Genomic DNA, 20,457 nt, shown 5'->3' with positions numbered 1-20,457 from the left:
TTAGATTTCCAATCTATTCAAATAGAAGGAGGGTGAAATGGAGATTGAGTGGCCAATCCCAGGAAATTCCCTCTCTCTTATTATATCCAGTTATTTATCATGTTAGGGGATCTATGTTTTGCATAAACCTAATGAAATATTAACATTTTAATACACAAAATATTCAAATCTTTTTGTGAATGTTCCAAATATATACATTATTTAATTTCTTAAGTCAATATCTATATTTTCTTTTATCTATATCTATATTTTCTTTTCAAGTCAAACAGAAAATATTACCAAGAAACTCCAAACCCTGCTATGGCCACCGGGATATAGCCTGTGTCCACTCCTTATTTGGCTCCCTTTCCAGGTTTGCTTTCAGCCATCCAGCCTCCTAATTCATTTCCCAATCAGTGGCCTTCAGATCCCACTTCTTTTTTTACCATCGTTTTTCTTTTTTCTTTCACATTTTCCCTCCATCCTCTTAGACTCTTCTTCCACTGGTTTTCTTTTTTCAAGTTACCCACCCACTCATCAAGCAACACACACAAACATGAACAAGATTTTACTTTACTGTTTCTTCTCCACATTTTATGGCTCACCATTGGCATGAAAACATAGGTCCATTTAGGTTTAACAAACTGTAATTGACTTTGCCTAAGGCAGTCAAGTAAGTTATTCTCCATAACAGTATTTAGTCCCAGGATGCCTGGGGTTGAAGATGCTATCCTGTGTTCCTCCCTGATACCCTCAAATCCCTCTTACCATTTTGTGCACCACTGCCTTCCCATGTGTTTTCACTTCCTGTAGCTAGCATCTCTTTGCTGCATCTCTTTGCCAGAAGGCTGCCCTCAGGCTGCTGGAACCCACACTGCCTAAAGGCATGGAGGGTGGAGAGTCAGTAGTGCCTGGAAAAGTCTATGCTCTTTCCCTGAGCACCTTAAACAATGACTGAAAATGGGGAGAAATAAATAAATACTCCAGCTCCTTAGGCCCCTGATTGGGTGGTTGTGAGGTATGGCTCCAGAGCAAGCCCATCTATACTATAGTTACCTTCCGTTCGACTTTGCTTGATATCTCACATCTGTTTGGCCTCTTTTCGTCCTAGGCCCACTTCCCTGTTGCCTTGTTGTCTTTTATTGGAAATACTTCTTAATGAATCATTTTCACATGAACCCTCAGGGGCTGATTCTGAAGAATCCAATCTAAGACACTTGGAGAGATTGAATCCAGTCTTTTAGTTCCCTTCCAAAACAGGGTGTTGTGTAAGCATACATACTGCTAATGCCTCTACTTCTATCAGCATGGGCTTATTTAACAGTTACCATTTCTATTTGGAGGACCTTTGTATCATCCATTGAAACTATTATCAACACTTGCAAAACAATAAGAGAGGTTAACAAGAGTCTCAATTTGCACATGATTTTCTTTTTTTAAAAAATCTTATTTTCTAATGAGCTTATAAAAATGAAAAACCTTCAACTTCTCTAGAAATAAAGTAATACAAAGTATAGCCAAGAAAGATTGCTATTTCTTACTTATCCAATTAACAAAGATTTTGAAAATTATTCTGGCAAAGGTGAGGTGAGATACAGTCATACACTCCTGGTGGGAGTGTAAATTGATACCACCTCCCGGAAAAGCAATTTGTCAAAATATGTCAAGAGTCTTACAGATGTTCCAGCACTCTGGCTCAATTTATTCACCTTCAGGAATCTATCCTAAAAAAAAACAAGTTTGAAATTTTGGATAAAGATTTATGCACAAAGATGCTAGCTTTCTTTCTTTCTTAATTTCTTTCTTTCTTTTGTCTCAACATTCTCTACAATAAGCGTGTATTAGTTTTCTCATGAAAAAACATATGCTTTAAATCATCACAAGTTGTCTACTCCTTGAACATTTCCAGGACACACACTCTTGAACCATGCTTGGTTTTATTTTATTTTTTTCTTTATCCTCATAATACCAATTTTAAGGTCTACTTCAAGAGGAAGCCTTCCTATAAACAATTCATTGAAAGGCAGGTGATATTCTATATTAAGCTCTAAGGAAACGTCTTAGATACACTCTGGGTACACATTCTCTTTGTGTATGAGTCTCTCTATTGCTCTTTCTTCATTATACATTTATATGGAAAGAAAATTTGTGGAATTTTTAAAGTGTTCCCCCATTCTGAGTGCCTATCCTGTCACAAAAACCATAGGAGATATTATGTAAGTCACACAACCCACTCATAATGTTCTCTCAACCTTCACATCTGCCAAGAAGAAAACAAGGGAGGAGAGACAATGAACCAGGAAACACAAAACTTGAGTAAAAAAAAAACAGTAATGAAACAATAAATATGGTAAAAAATAATACATAAAAAATAAAATCAAAACCCTATTCCATTATGGGGTTCATCAAATTTTCTTATGGAGTATGAACATTGTAAGGAAATCTATGTTTTGTTCCTATTTAACACTTAATATTCATCAATTAAATAGTATCTGTATATGATGGAAAACAGATTTTTCTATACTATAATTCTCAGGTTTCTAGTCTAAGTAAGCTCCCTGGTTCCACAACCTCCTAAGCCATCTCAGAAAAGGATCAAATAGTACAATATAAACCTTAAAAAATAATAAAAGATTATAATGAAAATTGCCATCTTTTCCAATTCTATATTCATTGCATACATACTCTGATTCTCTGGGTAGATAGAAACAGTTGACTATAGGGTTTTAGACATGATAATAGATATAATGTGTCATCAATGATTGAGACAAGAGGACAATAAGAGAGGAAATAGCAATCTCAGGTAGTGAGTCCCTGAAGTGGGAGAGATGCTTAAAAGAAAGTATCAGGGAACAGGATGAGATAAATGCAGGAAAATGAGCTACAGTGGGTGGCCAGGAAGTCAGCAGCTGATGTTTAAGTGTGGCCAAGAGAGAGGAGAGGAGAGAAAGTACTGAAGAGGGACTTGAGAGATTGAGGGGGCCTAGGGAGAAAAGTGTGTTCAAAAGGTCCTGGGAAGTAATCCAAGGAACTGTACACTAGTTTAACAAGGTCCCAGTGGTTGCTAAGAGCGGGGATTTGGCCGGAGTTGAGGGTTAAGCTTGGAACCCTATAGAAAAGAACAAATAATCTCAGTAAAGGCCAGTGCTAAGACTCAATTGTCTGACCCAGAGGAGAGACAGGGAGAAAAGAGAGAGAGAGAAAGAGAGAGAGAGAGAGAGAGAGAGAGAGAGAAGAGAGGTTGCTCACAAGTTTAACCTGAATCAGTCTAAAGGCTGGTTCCGTGTGATTTGCCTTTTCTCTAGGAGCCTTTGGTGGCCAATATCAATATTTCTTTGGCCTCTTTGGTTTGGGGGCATCTATGAAAAACAGGCGATGCATGATGAAAAGTAGAAGTGACAGTGAAGTTTTCTGGAACTCTGAAACCCAACATCACAGGGAGAGTGATGAGTTTTCTTGTGCAATGCCCTGGGATGGTGCCCAGAAACTGTATAAATGATCACTTTCAGCCAGCGGTGTGTTAGCAGGGCAGGAAGGGGCCTTGAGAGAATGGGTATGTGATGATGCTCAGAGCCGCCTGGGCTGCCTTTCCCAGGCCACTCAAGGGGCCTCATCTATAAGCTGGAAACAATTTTTTCCTGATGGGAGCATTGAAGCCAAGACTTTTTATTCTTCTGGTTATAATTAGAAAAGAAGAAAATGCTCTATGCCCTTGAGCAATGCCTGTTTGAGAGGGCCTTACCAACTCTCCTTTCATAGAGTCTTACATCCCAGGAAAAGGGAAGCAGAACTTAAGAGCTGTGAGCAGAAATGTACCCACTTTCAGCTCTTACCTGGCTTTGTTGTCAGCATATTTAAATGAACATTTATAGCTGGTCCTCTATCTCCTTGACCAGGCCCCTCAGTAATCTCCCTGCTTTCTCCATCAATCAAAGGGAATTAGAACATTTGCCCTAGAGACAGGGAGTGCAAAGAAATTCATTCAAGCCTTTGCAAGTAAGGTGTTGTAACTCCAGTGGAGTTTGATGCTAATGCCTAGCAGTGGTTTGCCAAATGGAGGTGTCAAGCTGTGCAAAGATGAAAAGAGATAGGCCCTAGGAGATCTGTGAAGAGAGTGAGAAAACACCGAAGTTGAGATTCTTCTATTTTTACCTGGCAGTCAGGTGGCTCATCCTGGGGCAAGCTCCCAGGCAGGCGGAGGTCCAGGTCTCTCACCAGGAATCCCATTTGTAGCTTCCCGGTATCATTATCTATTAGAGAGGCAAATATTGAGGGTGTCTTGCTGAGAAGACCTGCTGTGGGATTAACTTTGCATGGGGAGTCACAAAAGGGAGAGAGCTGTTTTGACATTTTCTCTCTGAATTTGTGCTTGGCTTCTTCCACAAATTTCAAGGCAAGTTTGCCATCAGTATTTTCCTAATTCCTCCTTTCTTCTCCCTGTCTGGTACTGCCCATGTCACCTGGAACTCCCATGCTGGCTTGGCTGCCCAGGAACTATTTATGCATTGTCCCCTCATTTGTCATTCACACATGTGTTGAATACTCAATGGAATCCAAGCTTTGTGGCCAATCACTAGATATATGGAGCTGAATAAGAAGCAACCCATGCCACTTGGGAGCTCAGAGTCTTGTGTAGAGACAAACATAGAGAAAAAAAAGTGTGCCAGGCTGTAAATTGAAGAATAAAGGTATAGGTACGCCGTGGGCACCACATGGAAGGGGAACCAAAGTTTGAGAGTTAAAGCTTAGGGTTGGGAGGTGTATAGAGTCCAGGTGGGTCTTTTCAAATGAGATGACATTTCCATCAGGGAAGGAACAGACCCAGGGAACAGCACGAGCAAAGGTCTAGGGTTAGGACAGTGTAGAAGGCACTCCGGGAAGACAGAAGGCAGCCAAAAAGGTTAAAGTGTAGGATAAATGAGACTGGGAGGGGGCAGAGTGGCCAGGAGGAAGCCCAACTGGGAGGTTTGAGTGTTTTGAAGGCCATATTAAAAAGTATGGTCTCTCTAGACAGTGGCGGGTCTCTGAATACTTTAAAGCAAGAGAATGTTGTTTTTAAGAAAGAGCACTATGATAGTAGGATGGAAAATAGTAGGAGTGAGAAATGAATAGTAGGAGGAGAAATCTGGTTATCTGGTTAGTTCAATAGATTGGGCATGGGATGATGAGAATCTGAAGTAGGGAAGTGGCAGTGAAGAGAAGAGAATAAAGGGGCTGCTTGGAGAGATGGTTCAGGAAGAATTAACAGGATTGGTTGATCATGAAATAAGAGTGCCGAGAGAGATTGGAATGCAAGATAACTCTGAGTTTTCTGACTTGGGCAGTGGCTAGAGTGATATGTCCATGGACTGAGAAAGGTTTGGTGGAAATGCATATGGGAACTGATGAGCTCAGATGGGGACCTGTGTAGGTGCCTATAAGATGGCCAGATGCGTTGAAGTCCAAAGCTTAGGAGAGGGCCAGGCCTGCAGACATCAGTTAGAGAGTCATGAGTACGTTGTTGAGAGATGCGTGAAGGAAACAGAGAAAATCAACCACAGAGGGCCTTTAAGTCTTACTTTGGGTAATACCTTATATTTCAAAATGACTTCTATCTCTCCTATGAATTAAAACTTTCAGTCACTTTCAATCCTTCCATGCCATAATCTCAACATACTCTTAAGAAAGCAGACGTCTATGTTATTTTTAACTAAAGGGTAAATGATGGATTGCTAGCTTGTTGAAGAGAACTTGACTTTGAGGTCAAATCTAAAATCCTGTGGATAAGGGTGAAGAAAGGTGCAGAAAGAAAAACAATGTGCATGCTACCGGAACTGACATCACCACCCTAGGAGGCACATGGAACTGATATTATTAGCTTTGTTACATAGATGAGTAATCTGAGGTTTAATAAATTAATGACTTAATCTAAGGTTTCACATAATTTAATCGCTTGATTGAGTTGATACATGACTGAGTTGGGATTTGGACACTATTTTCCTAAATCCTACTCTAGTGGTTTTCTCCCTTATATGAGTCTGCTTTTCAAAGGCAACAGGTAGAAAGGCCAGTATTTTGTTTTTTTAAGTTGGGGTATAGTTGCTTTACAATGGTGTATTAGTTTCTGCTGTACAACGAAGTGAATCAGCTATACATATACATACATCCCCATATCTCCTCCCTCTTGCGTCTCCCTCCCTCCCACCCCCTCATTCTGATCCATCTAGGTCACTGTTGGGAATTAAGAAGCACTTTTCTTCCTTAGTGTAAAGGAAGGAGGAGGGCAGTGGAAAGTTTATGATGGCAAAAATGCCCAAGAAGCCACATTTTGGTAGCATTTCTCCAGATCTGCTTTCTCATAGGATTTCAAAGGTAGATGCTTATTTGCCCAAAGGCATGCATTTCTATTGTTGGCTTGAGTGGGACCCCTCAGGTCACAATACCCAGGTGCCCATTTTGTAGCTTTCTCTCTAAAATCTGCCCTTTCAATTTGCAAATGAACTGCAATATATCTATGCATATTTTCAACCCAAATCACTCAGATATCAATGCTGAAAAGAAAGACTAGCACTTTTAGAGTTATGTGTGTTGTCAATATTTCATAGCTTTCAATCCCAGAGTAAAGAGCATAATCTTAATAGTTTTTCATTCTAATGCCCTGCTATTTACCCAACATGATTGGAAAAAGAGAAAGAGAAAGACCTTGACCTTTTGCAGACTTTTAAAGCGCATTTTATAGTCTGCATAACAAGGCAGTGGTTGTTTAGGCTATATTTTGCCCGGTAACTGATGTTAGAGGTAGCTTCACCAGAGACTTGTAATGGGATTTTTATTTGATTTACATTTTTACATTTACAATGCAATTTTCTCTGGCATGTTATTTTTCTTGTAAGTTGCACTAAAACATGATGTAAATAAGTAGATTACATTGCTAAATAAAGAACAGAAAGAGCATAATTTAAAAAACTAGAATCAGAAAAATTAATTTTTTAAAGATTGCATCAATCTGCACACTTGATTATGTTCAGAAACTAGAAAAGTTAAAAAGATAAAATACTAAGAATTCTGAAATGGCTTTATAAACTGTCAAGACACAATTATAGAAAGTGTACACCAGTTTCACCACAATTTCATTGGCGTTTGTACAGTCAACAAATTAATATCTGTTAATACTAAGTTAAAAACACTGAGCTGAGTATTTGGGATAAGGTAGTCAATCACACAAAATAGTTTTATCCCTCATAGAACTTTTAACCTAACAGAGCAGAAAGAAAGAGAGAGAGAGAGAGAGAGAGAGAAAGAGAAAGGACATACATGTGTATATACATGCTTATATTTATACAGGTACATACATATATACATGTATATACATAGTTACACCTATATTCTACTAATTTAGTACTTTAATGGGGAGATTACATCATTACAATTTTAACTGACATTTCATTTCTAGCAAGCTTGAATAATCTTTTATGATTTTTGCCAGTTATATTTCTTCTTTAAAAATTGGCTATTCATATGTGTTACTTAGCTTTGGCTTAGCTATTTTCTTATTAATTTGAATAATGTATTTATATAATCATGTCATATTTACTGAAAGTGCTTCACAGCTTCATATATATATATATGAAACTCCTATCTATATGAACATAAAGAAGTTATTATATAATCAACCAAATCAATCTTGTTTTTCCTGATCTGTGTTCTTATTTCTGAACTTAGAAAGTCTCACCCAGCACCGCTACTTCTCCTCCTTCCACCAATCTGAGTCCAATAGGGATGAAGCAAGGAAATAATACCACGTTTTGAGACCACTACTTCTCTATAGACTGATTCATTTGTATGTGCTATTTAATATGTATTATTTCATAAACAATAAAAATGGGATAATAACATACCTACTATCTTATAACCTGGGATTTTTTTTACCTTTCTTGAAATAACACATTTTTCCATGTCAGTAACTACTTATCTAATCGTGTTTTTGAGTATATATATAAATATATATAATTTATATACCCTCCAATTAATGAATATTTAGATTTGTTTCAAATTAAAATTAAGATTGCTATGTTAAGATTCAAATTAAAATTGCCTTTGCATATATTTTTCCTCAGATTCTCCCCTTAAGATATATTTTTATACATAGAATCTTATAAATAAAATGTATTAAAAATTTTTCAAAAAATATTTTTAGTTCTCTTTATATATGTTGCCAAAATGCTCTCCAAAAAGGTTATGTGTCTGGTAAGAGATGAGGGTCTAACAACATACAAAACTGGGAGAATATGAGGTCATGGACTCTGAGATGGAGCAAGTTGGCAGGTGGTGGCTGAAGGTGAGTCAGGTGACAGCCATGGAGTTCAAGAGACCCAGGCAAAGCCAGGAATGGGCCAGCTAGATGTATATTGAATTCACCCAGGAGGATTCAATTATTCACTCATTTGTTTCTTTGTTAAACAAATATAGGAGGGCTTACCATGAGCTAGGTACCGTTTTAAAGAAGCAAAACAGACAAAAATTACTGTCTTCATGGAGCTTATTTATATTCTAATGGTGGAAATAGACAATAAGCAAATAAATAAGGTAAAAGTTGTACTATGTCAGATGGAAGAAGAGCTTTGAATAAACATAAAGCAGTGCTTATTGGGAGGCTTATATTTTTAAAAGGATGTCATGGAAGGCCTCACTGAGAAGATGAAAATTAACTGGAAGCCATGTGGAAATCTGGGTGGAGAGTGATTCAGGAAAAGGGAATAGCATAAGCAAAGGCCCGGAGGCAGTTATTCCAGTGTATTGGGAAATAAGCAAGATGATCCCTCAAAGGAGAGTTTGGTGCCAGTGAAGGAGGTTGAGAGACCTAGAGGAGGATACAAAGTAATACAGAGAGTGGTGAGGCCAGACAGAAGGAGCTTCAAAGGAAGCTCCTTCCATTTTACCTATGAATGGAAAAGCAGTGGTTTGAAAGCAGCAAACACAAAGTGAAAGAATGCTAGTTATTCCCTCTCCGTCCTGAAGTACACAGGGTGTAGAAAAAGAGCTACAAATATATTGATATATTCAGAGGAAAGCCAGATTTAAGTTAGGGCTGAAAGAAAAAGGAGTCTTCTGTGACAACACTGAGAGTGAATCTCTGACAAAAAAACAATAGGAAAGGCCATTACTGAAGTCACAAAATGACTTGCTTGCTGATGGTGGGAAAAATGCAGTGGAGGAGGGTTAAGAACAATCAGGGAATAATAGTTTGAAAGTTATGATGCGATGGTGGGAGAGGGAAAATGAAAACTGAAGAGGAACTGGCCAGTAAGCTAACTAGTTAAGTAGGATGAAAACCTACCTCGGTGGTTTCCAAGAACAAAGTCTGGTATTCAGGAAGCCAAGGGGCGGGGAAAAAGCATTTTAAGAAAGAGTAATCAGCTATGGCAAATGAGGTTGACAGCTTGAGTAATTCACTGTTGAGAACTGACCATTGGATTTGGCAAGATGTAAGTTGTTAGTGGTCTTGACAGAGTAGTTTTTTCGTGGTATGTTGGGATTGAAAGTCTGAAGAGGTAAGAGGAGGTAAGGACAAGCTGACAGAAGGTTAGAGCAAATTTCTTGGGGTGTTTGGCTTTTTTTTTTTTTTTTTTTAATTTTTGGCTGCGTTGGGTTTTCATTGCTGCATGCGGGCTTTCTCTAGCTGCAGCGAGTGGGGACTACTCTTCATTGCGGTGTGTGGGCTTCTCATTTCAGTGACTTCCCTTGTTGCTGAGCACGGGCTCTAGGCGCGGGCTTCAGTAGTTGTGGCATGTGGGGTCAGTAGTTGTGGCTTGCAGGCTCTAGAGCGCAGGCTCTAGAGCACAGGCTCAGTAGTTGTGGCACACAGGCTTAGTTGCTCTGCGGCATGTGGGATCTTCCCAGACCAGGGATCGAATCCGTGTCCCCTGCATTGGCAGGCAGATTCTTAACCACTGTGCCACCAGGGAAGTCCTGGGGTGCTTGGCTTTAATGGAGGGCATTTCTAATAATCAGGTAAGAGATGGAGAAAGACAAGCTCTAGGGAATATTTTTTTAGATGGGAGATGTTGGAGTTTGAGAGAACCCAAAAGAAAACATCCCTTTCATATCTGCCCAAATTCTGAATCTATGAAATATAGGAAACAGGCAGTCAAAGATAAGAATACTACTTTCATTACTGACAAAGCTGTTAGGGTAGGTGGATTAAGTCAATTAGGCAAATGCAATCGATAATATTTTACATAGAATTAGGCAGAATTACCTGCCCACTTCCTGGCAGCCCTGAACAACTGTAGACCTTCCCCACTGGGGTCTGCCCTTATAAAACATAACTTTAAGGAAAGGAATAAAATGTGGGCTTTCTTTAGGCAGGTGGCGCCTAAAGAGGAAAGAGAGAAGAAGGAGCTGAGCTGAGCTCCTCTATTCACCAATCAGATAATTTCCTCATTCCCTGGAGGATGAATGAGGGGTTCTTTTCTAACAAGAGATTTCCCACCATGTCTGCTTACTGATAGAAAAGGGGAAACTGAAGATTCAGGAGATAAGTAGAAGACCAGAGTTCTTGAGTAGGTTACAGGAGATGAGATCCAGTACAAAAACATTGATAGGAACTAGGGAAATTTATCCCATTTACCAGGAGAGGAGCATTTTTCTCTTCTGATTGTTCTTATTTTTCAGTGAAATAGGAAGTGAGATCATCAGTTATGAGTGGAAAGAGAACAGGTTCAAAGAGACAGAAGGTGTGAAATAATCTTCTCAAGGAGTAGGAAAGAAAATTGACTAGAGAGATGAAGATTGGCTGAGCAGTGCTGAGGGTCCACTTGAGCTTTGTGGTTGTAAATTTAGGGTGAGTTCTTGCAGTAATAGATTTTTCCTCCCCTGGCCACAGGAAAAGAGGAGGCAGAGAGCTGTATTTAACCTGGGCTGTGGTTTTGCCAGGTGACTCTTAGAAAGAAAGGGGAAAGGGTGTTTAGGTTGTATGCAAGGGAGTGATGAAGCATGGAACTTAGTCTAGTTAAAGAGAATATAAAGGATGAGAGGTACAATATAAAAGCAAAAGGGCAAGAGCTATGGACTGAAGTTCCCAGTGGGGTCAAAGAAATGTTGTGGTTAGAGTATTGGGATAAATATGCTGGAAAGCTAGGAGTGATTGTTAAAGAATAGAGCACTTGAAAATGAGATATGAAGATGTTAAAGGCAATGACAAGGTCTAGAGTTGAACTCTGAGAGTAAGTGGCTGAGGTGGATTGGTTGAAGACATCATTCTAAGTAAAGAGGTCAAGGCTGTGAGAGGGCAGGTTGTGGAATGGACCATCTACATAATTGTTGAAGTCACCAAGACAATGACAGAAATAGTGACAGAGAAAAAACTATGAGCCAAGTGCTAAAAGCTTCAATGAGTCGTATGACTGAAAGATCAGAGAATGATTGCAGGAAGGAAGCGTGGCAAGTAGTTTTGCCTACTTTGGGGTTTTGGGAGAAGATAGAAGAGAAAAAATACCTGGGAAAACAATGGCAAATAAGGAAGGCACCGATCATCTCTTGGGTCCACAGTATGGAGACTGGGTGAGAAAAAGCAGGTAACACCTGTGAGGGCTTCAACTACTCTCCTTGACTTTTTTTAGATAGATGATAAGATAAAGGGAGGAATCAGGTTTTTGATAGATCATAAGATAAAGAGATGAAGATTCAGAGAAGAGACCAGGGATGTGGAAGATGATGCCAAAAAAAGAACATAAGTGACAGAAAAGCAGAGTGGAAGGATTTAGATTATTAGGGGATGCAGATCCTTATATGTGGTGATATTTCTGTGTGTTCTTTGATGACCTGGGTTCTTGGACTTCTGGAAGAGATAGAGGTAAATGAGGCATAATGGCATTAGTCCTGATGGTTTCTCAGGAGAAGGGCAGGCCACTGATTCCATTTGCAGCCTTTTTCTTGGTTATAATAGCAGAAAAGTGGGCTGTCATGGTGAGAGTGCTGGTCTTACCATGAGCTTATAGAAATCTGGAAAGTTCCTTAAATCCAGCTGAGGGTACTACTATAGTATATTGAGCTACCCACTATTCTGTCCAGAATTTTCTTTGATAGTCTGGTCTGTTTATTCTATTGCATGTAATGTAATATTATACTGCAAAATTTCCCAAAAAAAAAAAAAATCCCTCTGGGTTTTTGATGTCGATTAATTCTTAAGATTGATTTGGAGCTTAGTAGAAAAATATCAGAATCCTCCTTTTCCTTCCACTCAGAAATAAATTCTCTCCCTCCTCTGAAATTCCCACAACCCTTTACTTGAATCTCTCTTGTAACATTTTATCACAATTATTTTTGTGAATGTCTTATATCTATGACATATACAACTTTCTATCACACTACAGTGCCCCAAACTGTACCTTAAATATAGTGGTTCTTAAATAAATATATGTGGAATGTATGAATAAAAAAGCAATGAACAAGCTGGGAATCAGAAAATCTGCATTTGAGAACCATTCTGCCTCTCGTTATGTATGTAACCTTCAGCAAGTTATTTAACTTCTCATATTTGCATCTGTAAGGTGGGAATAATAATGGTCCTATCTACCTACAGGCTGCTGAAGTAAGAAGTGTGAGAACTAGATGCAGCACTTGAAAATGCCTTGAAAACTCATTCAAAAGAAGCTATTTCAAAAATGACATTCAAAAAAATATTATCATTCATTACAAGACAATTTGATAATTTGCAGGAAGCACTCCATTATATGTCCAACAATTATTTTTTGGCTCAGACGTATCTGGAAGTAAAAAACCTGGCTAGGACCCAGATGATAATTAGGCCCTTTCATTCTGCCATCTTTAGCACAGAAATACTGCTGAAGGTGGCAGCTGTGAGCTGACTTTCAACTCCAAACTCAACAAAAATGTTCCATTGCTTCATACCATACTGAAATTCCAACATTACTAATTTATTCCCTGGAGTTAAACATTGTCTTTATTCTTTAAGTTCTATTTCAAAGAAAATAGAGGAATAGTATAGTACAGTGGTTTGGATTTGAATCCCAGTTTTGTGACTTAGTGGCTCTATAACTTTAACAGAGTTTCCTAATATGTAAGACAGATATGACAGTATCTTCCTCCTAAAGTTATCCTGAGGACAAAATATGATAATGTTTAAGATATGTATGTCAGCATTTTGATATGGTACCTGGCCAATGTCAACTGCTCAAAAAATGTTAGGCATTTTAAAATTCATCACAAAATCTCTAATAACATACTGAGGATGATAGATGAAATAGAAAACGAAGATCTAATACAGAGAATCAACAAATCCAAAAGACTGTTCTTGGAAAAAGATTAATAGAATAACCAAACCTATGCAGAAATTGAACAAGAAAAAAATAGAGCAAGAACACACAAAAAATGCTAGAAATGAAACAGGAATATAACTGCAGATACAGCGTAGGTTAAAATTTAATAAGACATTATTGTTAATACTTAATGCCAATAAATTTGAAAACTTAGACAAAATAGATACATTTTCTAGAAAAAAATTATAAATCACCAAGCTTGGGAAGAAACAGAAAGTTAGACTATTCCTATAACCCTTAAAGAAATTGAATTAGTAGTTTCAAACCTTCTCATACAGGTCCAGATAATTTTATAAATGAGTTATACCAAAGTTTTAGGGAGCAGATAACACTCATCTTATTCAATCTAGAGAATAGAGAAAGAGGTAATGCACCTCCAACTCATGTTACAAGATGAGTATAACTTTGGTGGCAGAACCAGCAAGAAGAATATGAGAAACTAAAATTGCAGGTTAATCTAATAAACATAGATACAGTGTCCTACCTAAACCAGAACTTAGAAAACAAAGTCCATCAAAAAAATTATATGTAGGAATATGTATAAAAACTATATTTATCTAAGAAATAAAATGTTAGAACATTATGAATCTACTGATAAAATTTTCACAATTAATATTTAAAGAAGAAAAATCATATAGTCATCTTAATAGATGCAGATAAGACAGTTCATAAAATTCAACAACCTTAGCAAAAAAAGAATTGAAGGCATTTTCCTTAACTTGTTAAAGTGTGTCTACCAAAAATACATAGCAAGCATTGTGATAATGGTGAAAAATTAGAATCATTCCATTTAAATTCAGGAATACAGTGAGGATACCCACTATTACTACTTTGATTCAACAACATACTAGAGACCTAGCTGTAAGGCAAGATAAAAGAAGATATAAATATAAGGAAAGGAAGTGTATTAGCCTGCTTGGGCTGCTATAACAACAATATAAATTGGGTGGCTTAAACAACAGACCAAAGTTCTGGCCAATTCAGTTCCTGCTGTGGGCTTGTTTCCTGACTTGCAAAGGGCCAGCTTCTTGCTGTGTCCTCACATGGCAAGCACAAGAGCAAACTCCTGATGTCTTCTTGTAAGGCTACTAATCCCATCATGAGGTCCCCATCCTCATAGCCTAATCTAAACCTACTTACCTCTCAAAGGCCCCATCTTCAAATACCATCACATTGGGAGTCAGGGCTTCAACATAAGAGTTTGGGGGTGTGAGGGCAACAATTCCATCTGTAACAAGAAGATATCAAAACATCACAATGATTGATTTTCTGCATAGGAATCTAGAATGGATCTACAGAAAAATATTGTTAATAACTGTGATTAGCAAAATGACTGAAATGGGATCAATATACAAAAATCAGTCACATTTTTGCACCAGGAACAAATTGGCAATAAATATTTTGAAATATAAAATTTACAATAGCAATTAAAAAACCATAAAGTACCTAAGAAAAATCTTAGAAAGTATGTGTAAGTATTCATAGAGAAAATTAGAAAACTTTATTAAAAAACATTAAGGAAGATCCAAATAAATGGAGAGAAGAAAAATGGACCAACTATACAGAGTAGAGAACCCAGTATATAAGAAAACTTTACATATACTGTATGACAAAGTGGCACCATAAATTAATGGGGAAAGAATATATAACTTAGTAGATGGTGTTGGGAAAACTGACTTACTTTAGGAAAAAAATAAATGTGGACCTCTCTATAACACTGCTTACAAAAGTGAACTAAATGAATGAATTAAAAATCTAACTGTGAGAAACAAAGGAAACCATCCACAAAAAGAAAAGGCAGTTTATGGAAGGCAAGAAAATATTGCAAACAACATATCTGATAAACGGTTCATAGCCAAAATAGACCAAGAACTCTCACAACACAATCTTTAAAAAACAAACAACCAAATTAAAAATGGGCAGGAGACCCGAACAGACATTTTTCTAAAAATACGTACAGATGACCAACAGACACAAGAAAAGATGCCCAACATCACTTATTATCAGGGAAATGCACATCAAAACCACAATGAGATTATCATCCCACACCTGACAGAAAGACTGTCATCCAAAAGACAACAAATAACAAGAATTGGCCAGGATGTGGAGAAAAGGGAACACTTGTGCACTTATGTTGGGTATGTTAATTGGTACAGACACTGTGGAAAACAGTACAGAGGTTGCTCAAAAAATTAAAAATAGAACTAACATATGAAAAAAAATCTAACTGTGAGAGTTACATTATAAAATTCTTAAAAAGAAACACAGGAAAATAATTTTGTAACTTAGTATATTGGTTTCCTACTGGTGCTAAAAAAAATTACCACAAACTTAGTGGCTTAAACAATACAAATTTATTGTCAGAAGTTTTAAAAAATAAGCTGCCTGTAAAGTTGTGTTCCTTCTGGATGCTCTAGGGAAGAATCCCTTTTCTTACCTTTCCCAGCTTCTAGAGGCCACCTGCATCCCTTGGCCTGTGTCCCCTTCTTCCATCATCAAAGCCAGCAGTACAGCATCTTCAAATCTCTGTCTCTTTCTGACCTCTGCTTCTTTCACTCTCTTGCTTCCGGCTTTCCTTATAAGTACCCTCATGATTCCATTGGGCCCTCCCAGATAATCAAGGATAATCTTCCCATCTCAAGATCCTTAACTTAATCATACCTACAAAGTCTCTTTTTCTATGTAAGGTTATATATTCATATATTCCAGGGATTAGGGTACAGATGTCTTTGGGGGCCATTATTCTGTCTACCATACTTAGGAACAGGAAAGAATGTCCTGGGAAATATTTCAAAAAGTCAAGCCATAAGGAAAAAAAAAAAAAAAAGATTGATTGAATTACATCAAAATAAAGAACTTCTGAAAGTAACTGCAGAAGACACAAATAAGTGGAAAGATATTCCACGCTCATGGCTTGGAAGAATTAATATTGTTAAAATGTCCATACTACCCAAAGTGATCTATAGATTCAATAAAGTCCATATCAAAATTCTGATGGCATTTTTCACAGAAATAGAACAAATAATCTTAAAATTTGTATGAAACACAACTCAAAAGACTCCAAATAGCTACAGCAATCTTGAGAAAGAAGCTAGACATTTCACACTTCCTGATTGTAAACTATATTACAAAACTATAGTAATCAAAACAGTATGGTATTCATATAAGGCAGACACTTAGACCAATAGAACAGAATAAACCCACACATATATAGTCAATTAGTTTTTTACATGGGAGCCAAGAATATACAATGGAGAGAGAATAGTCTCTTTAATAAATGTTGCTGGGAAAACTGGATAGCCACATGCAAAAGAATGAAATTAGACCACTATTTTACATCATACACAAAAATCAACTCAAAATGAATTAAAGGCTTGAACTTAAGACCTGAAATCATAAAACTCCTAAAAGAAAACATAGGAGGTAAGCTCCTGTCAAGGATTTTTTGGATTTGACATTGAATGCAAAGTCAACAAAAGCAAAAATAAACAAGTGGGACTATATCAGACTAGCAACTTCTGTACAGCAAAGGAAACAATCAACAAAATTAAAAGACAGTCCATGTAATGGGAACAAATATTTTCAAATTCTGTATCTGGTGAGCTGTCAAAAGTTCAAAAATGACAGAAGTAAAACCAATTAATTGCTGAGGTACTAATTAGTAAAAGTTTATTATGCACACACTAAAAATACAGTTTGCAAACCAGGAGCACTCAAACCAAAACATGGAATGAGGTTTGGAGGTATATTGATATAAAGCAGTTATATAGTGAAAAAGCAGTGGATTTTATTCTTCACAGTGATTGGTCATTATATTAGAATTTTCTTAAGTGATAGGGAACTGGTTAGTGGTTATCTCATATCAGTCTTGGGAAACAGTTTACGTATTGCTTCTGATTTCCAGAGGCATAAGCCAGAAATGACCCAGGTCAAGTTAGTCTTGCAAAGGGAGCTAAATTAAACTTTGCTTGTATGACTAAACTGGTTTTGTCTACTCAGGGAATTTTCAAGGTTGGTCTCCATTTGTTTTTTATTTTTAACATGGTTAATATCTAAAATATACTAAGAATGCATACAACTCAATATATAAAAGAAGTTCAATTAAAAATTGGGCAGAGGAATTAAATAGACATTTTTCCAAAGAGGATATACAAATGGCCAACAGGTACATGAAAAGGGCTCAACTCACTAATCATCAGGGAAATGCAAATTGGAACAACAGGAGATACCATTTCACACTTGTTAGAATAGTTATCATCAAAAAGACAACAAATAACAAGTGTTGGTGAGAATGTGGGGAAAAAAGGAACCTAGTACCTGGTTGGTAGAAATGTAAATTGGTGCAGCCACTACGGAAAAGAGTATGGATGGAGGTTCCTCAAAAAATTAAAAATAGAACTGTCATATGGTCCAGCAATTCTACTTCTGAATATATATTTGAAAGTAGCAAAAGCATTATCTCAAAGAGATATCTTCACCCTGTGTTCACGAAGCATTATTCACAATAGCCAAAACATGAAAACAACTTAACTGTCCATTGATGGATGAATGGGTAAAGAAAATGTAATATTCTTTAATGAAATATTATTCCGCTATAATAAAGAAGAAAATCCTGCCATTTTCAAGAACTTGGATGGATCTTGAGGACATTATGCTAAGTGAAATAAGTCAGACAAAGACAAATACTGAGTGGTCTCACTTATAATGTGGAATCTAGGAAAACTGAACTCATAGAAACAGAGAATAGATTGGTGGTTGTCAGAGGTGGGGGATGGGGGCTGGGAGAAAAGGGTGAAGGTGGTCAAAGGGTACACACTTCCAGTTTAAGATAAATAGGTTCTGAGAATATAATGTATCGCATGGTGACTAGAGTCGACAATACTGTATTGTATACTTGGAAGTTACTAGGAGAGTAGATTTTAAAAGTTCTCACCATAAGAAAAAAAATTTGTAATTATGTGAGGTGATGAATGTTAACTAAGCTTGTGAGCGTTAACTAAGCTTGTGAGCATTTCACAACATATACATATGTTAAATCATTTTGTCGTACATCTTAAACTAATAGAATGTTTTATATCCATTATATTTCAATAAAACTAGAAAATAATAAATAAATGTTTTTAAAAAAAGAACTTCTGTTCAGCAAGAGATACTGTAGAAAATGATAATAGATATAAGATATAAAAGAAGATATTGGCAGTGTCTAAAACAGACAAGGGATTAATATCTAGAATATATAAGAATGTCTCTTAAATCAATAAGAAAAAATGCAGCAGTCCTAATAGGAAAATGTTCATCACATCTCATCACAGGAAAATGACAGAAAAGGAAATCCAAAAGGCAAAAAATCATGTCAAGAGACTCTCAAAGTCAGGAAAATAAATGTTAAATAAAGTTATATTCCCTTATACCTATAAGATTAGAGAGTTAGATAATGCAGCAGGAAGGCAGGGACTGGGAAATACACACTGCAGCCATTCTGGAGAGAAATCTGTCAAGACATAGTCATGTTAAGTGTATGCATCCTCTATGACACAGCATTTTTCTAGCCCCAAAGAAATTTAACTACACACACCTATACCAGGTTGTTCATGGAACTATTATTTGTGTGTATGTAAGAAGGGCGGGATGAGTTGAAGTTAATCTGGGTGCCCATAACTGGGGGAGTGGATAGGTAAAATAAGGTAGCTTCACATGAAGGCATACTATGCAGCCATTAGCAAGAACTATCTAGATAGGAATATAAGCACTTAAATGTATCTGAAAAACAGGACTGAGAAAAAAAGAGTCATAAATGATATTACACAATAGCATTTACAGAAATGAAAATACACACAAAAGCATATCTTACAAACATGCAGACCATAAGATTCACATAAAACAAATTAGAATGTTTGCCTATGATGGGGAGAATGGGGGAGGGAGGAAGGGAGGAAAGGAGAGAGGAAGGGAGGGACAGAGGAAGGAAGGATGTTCAAGGATCTAAATACTGAATATTGTAAATACATCTATTCTCTCCAAACTGATTTATAAATTCAATAAAATTCTAATATAAATTCCTATAGGGTTCTAAGTGAAATTTGACAAGTTGATTCTAAAATTTAGGTAGAAGAACAAAAGGTTAAGAATGGTTACTATACTCCTCAGGAAGAATAACAAGACAAGGAGACTACAAAAATCAAGACTTATTGCAAAGCTTTAAGAGTAAAGAACATGATCTTGGCAAGTGTAGCAGACAGACCCATGGACTATAATATAGAACCCCACATATAATATATGGAAAGCTGATAGATGATAGGAGGATGGTATATAGACTATGCAATAAACAGTAACGTGGTGAGGCACTTGGTTATCCATCTGAAAAAAGAAAATGGATTCTTTCCCATGCCAAGTATAAAAACCAGTTACGTGTATTAAAGACAAGTATGAAAACAAAACTTGAAGATATTCTATTTAGGGACAAAATAGAACATATCTTTATGATCTTGATGTCAGACATGATTCCTTAAAGAAGATGAAAAAGGTAACTATAACAAAATATTGGTAATTTTGACTGTGTTAAAATTTAGAACTCCTGTTTATCAAAGGGCTTCATAAAGAAAGTAAAAGAGCATTTATCACATGTAAAAACAAAGTGTTAGTATCTGGAATATAGGTGTTTTTTTTTTAAGTATTATATTTCAACAAGACCAAAAAAAAAGAAACCCAGAAGAAAAACAGCCAAAAAGACATGAATTCAAAATAGGAAGTATGAATGACCGATAAACATATGAAAAGGTGTTCAGGCTCCTTAGTATTCAGAGAAGCCTAAATTAAAATTCTAATGATGTACCAGTTCATACACATCAGACTGGCACATATTCTAAAGTCTGACAACACCGAATGTTGGTGACGATGTAGGACAGCCTGAGCTTTCATATTTGCCTGGTGGGAATGTACATTTGTACAAAGCCAGAGCAATCTGGCATTAGGCAGTAAAACTGATGGTGAACCTACCCCGTGACCTTGTTCTTTTACACATATTTTGTGCCCTAGAGAAGAAACTTTTGCATGTGTACACCAGGAGTCAGGCAGGAGAATGTTCCCAGAAGCGCTGCTCCTGTTAGCAAAATGAACCAGAAAGAGCACGATGCCCATAGTGAGCAGAATGGGTCATATA

Source organism: Hyperoodon ampullatus (assembly GCF_949752795.1).
Source record: "Hyperoodon ampullatus genome assembly, chromosome: 3".
In the NCBI taxonomy this organism is placed as follows: domain Eukaryota; kingdom Metazoa; phylum Chordata; class Mammalia; order Artiodactyla; family Ziphiidae; genus Hyperoodon; species Hyperoodon ampullatus.
The sequence above is the reverse complement of the archived record's forward strand: the minus strand, read 5'-3'. Positions refer to the sequence as shown.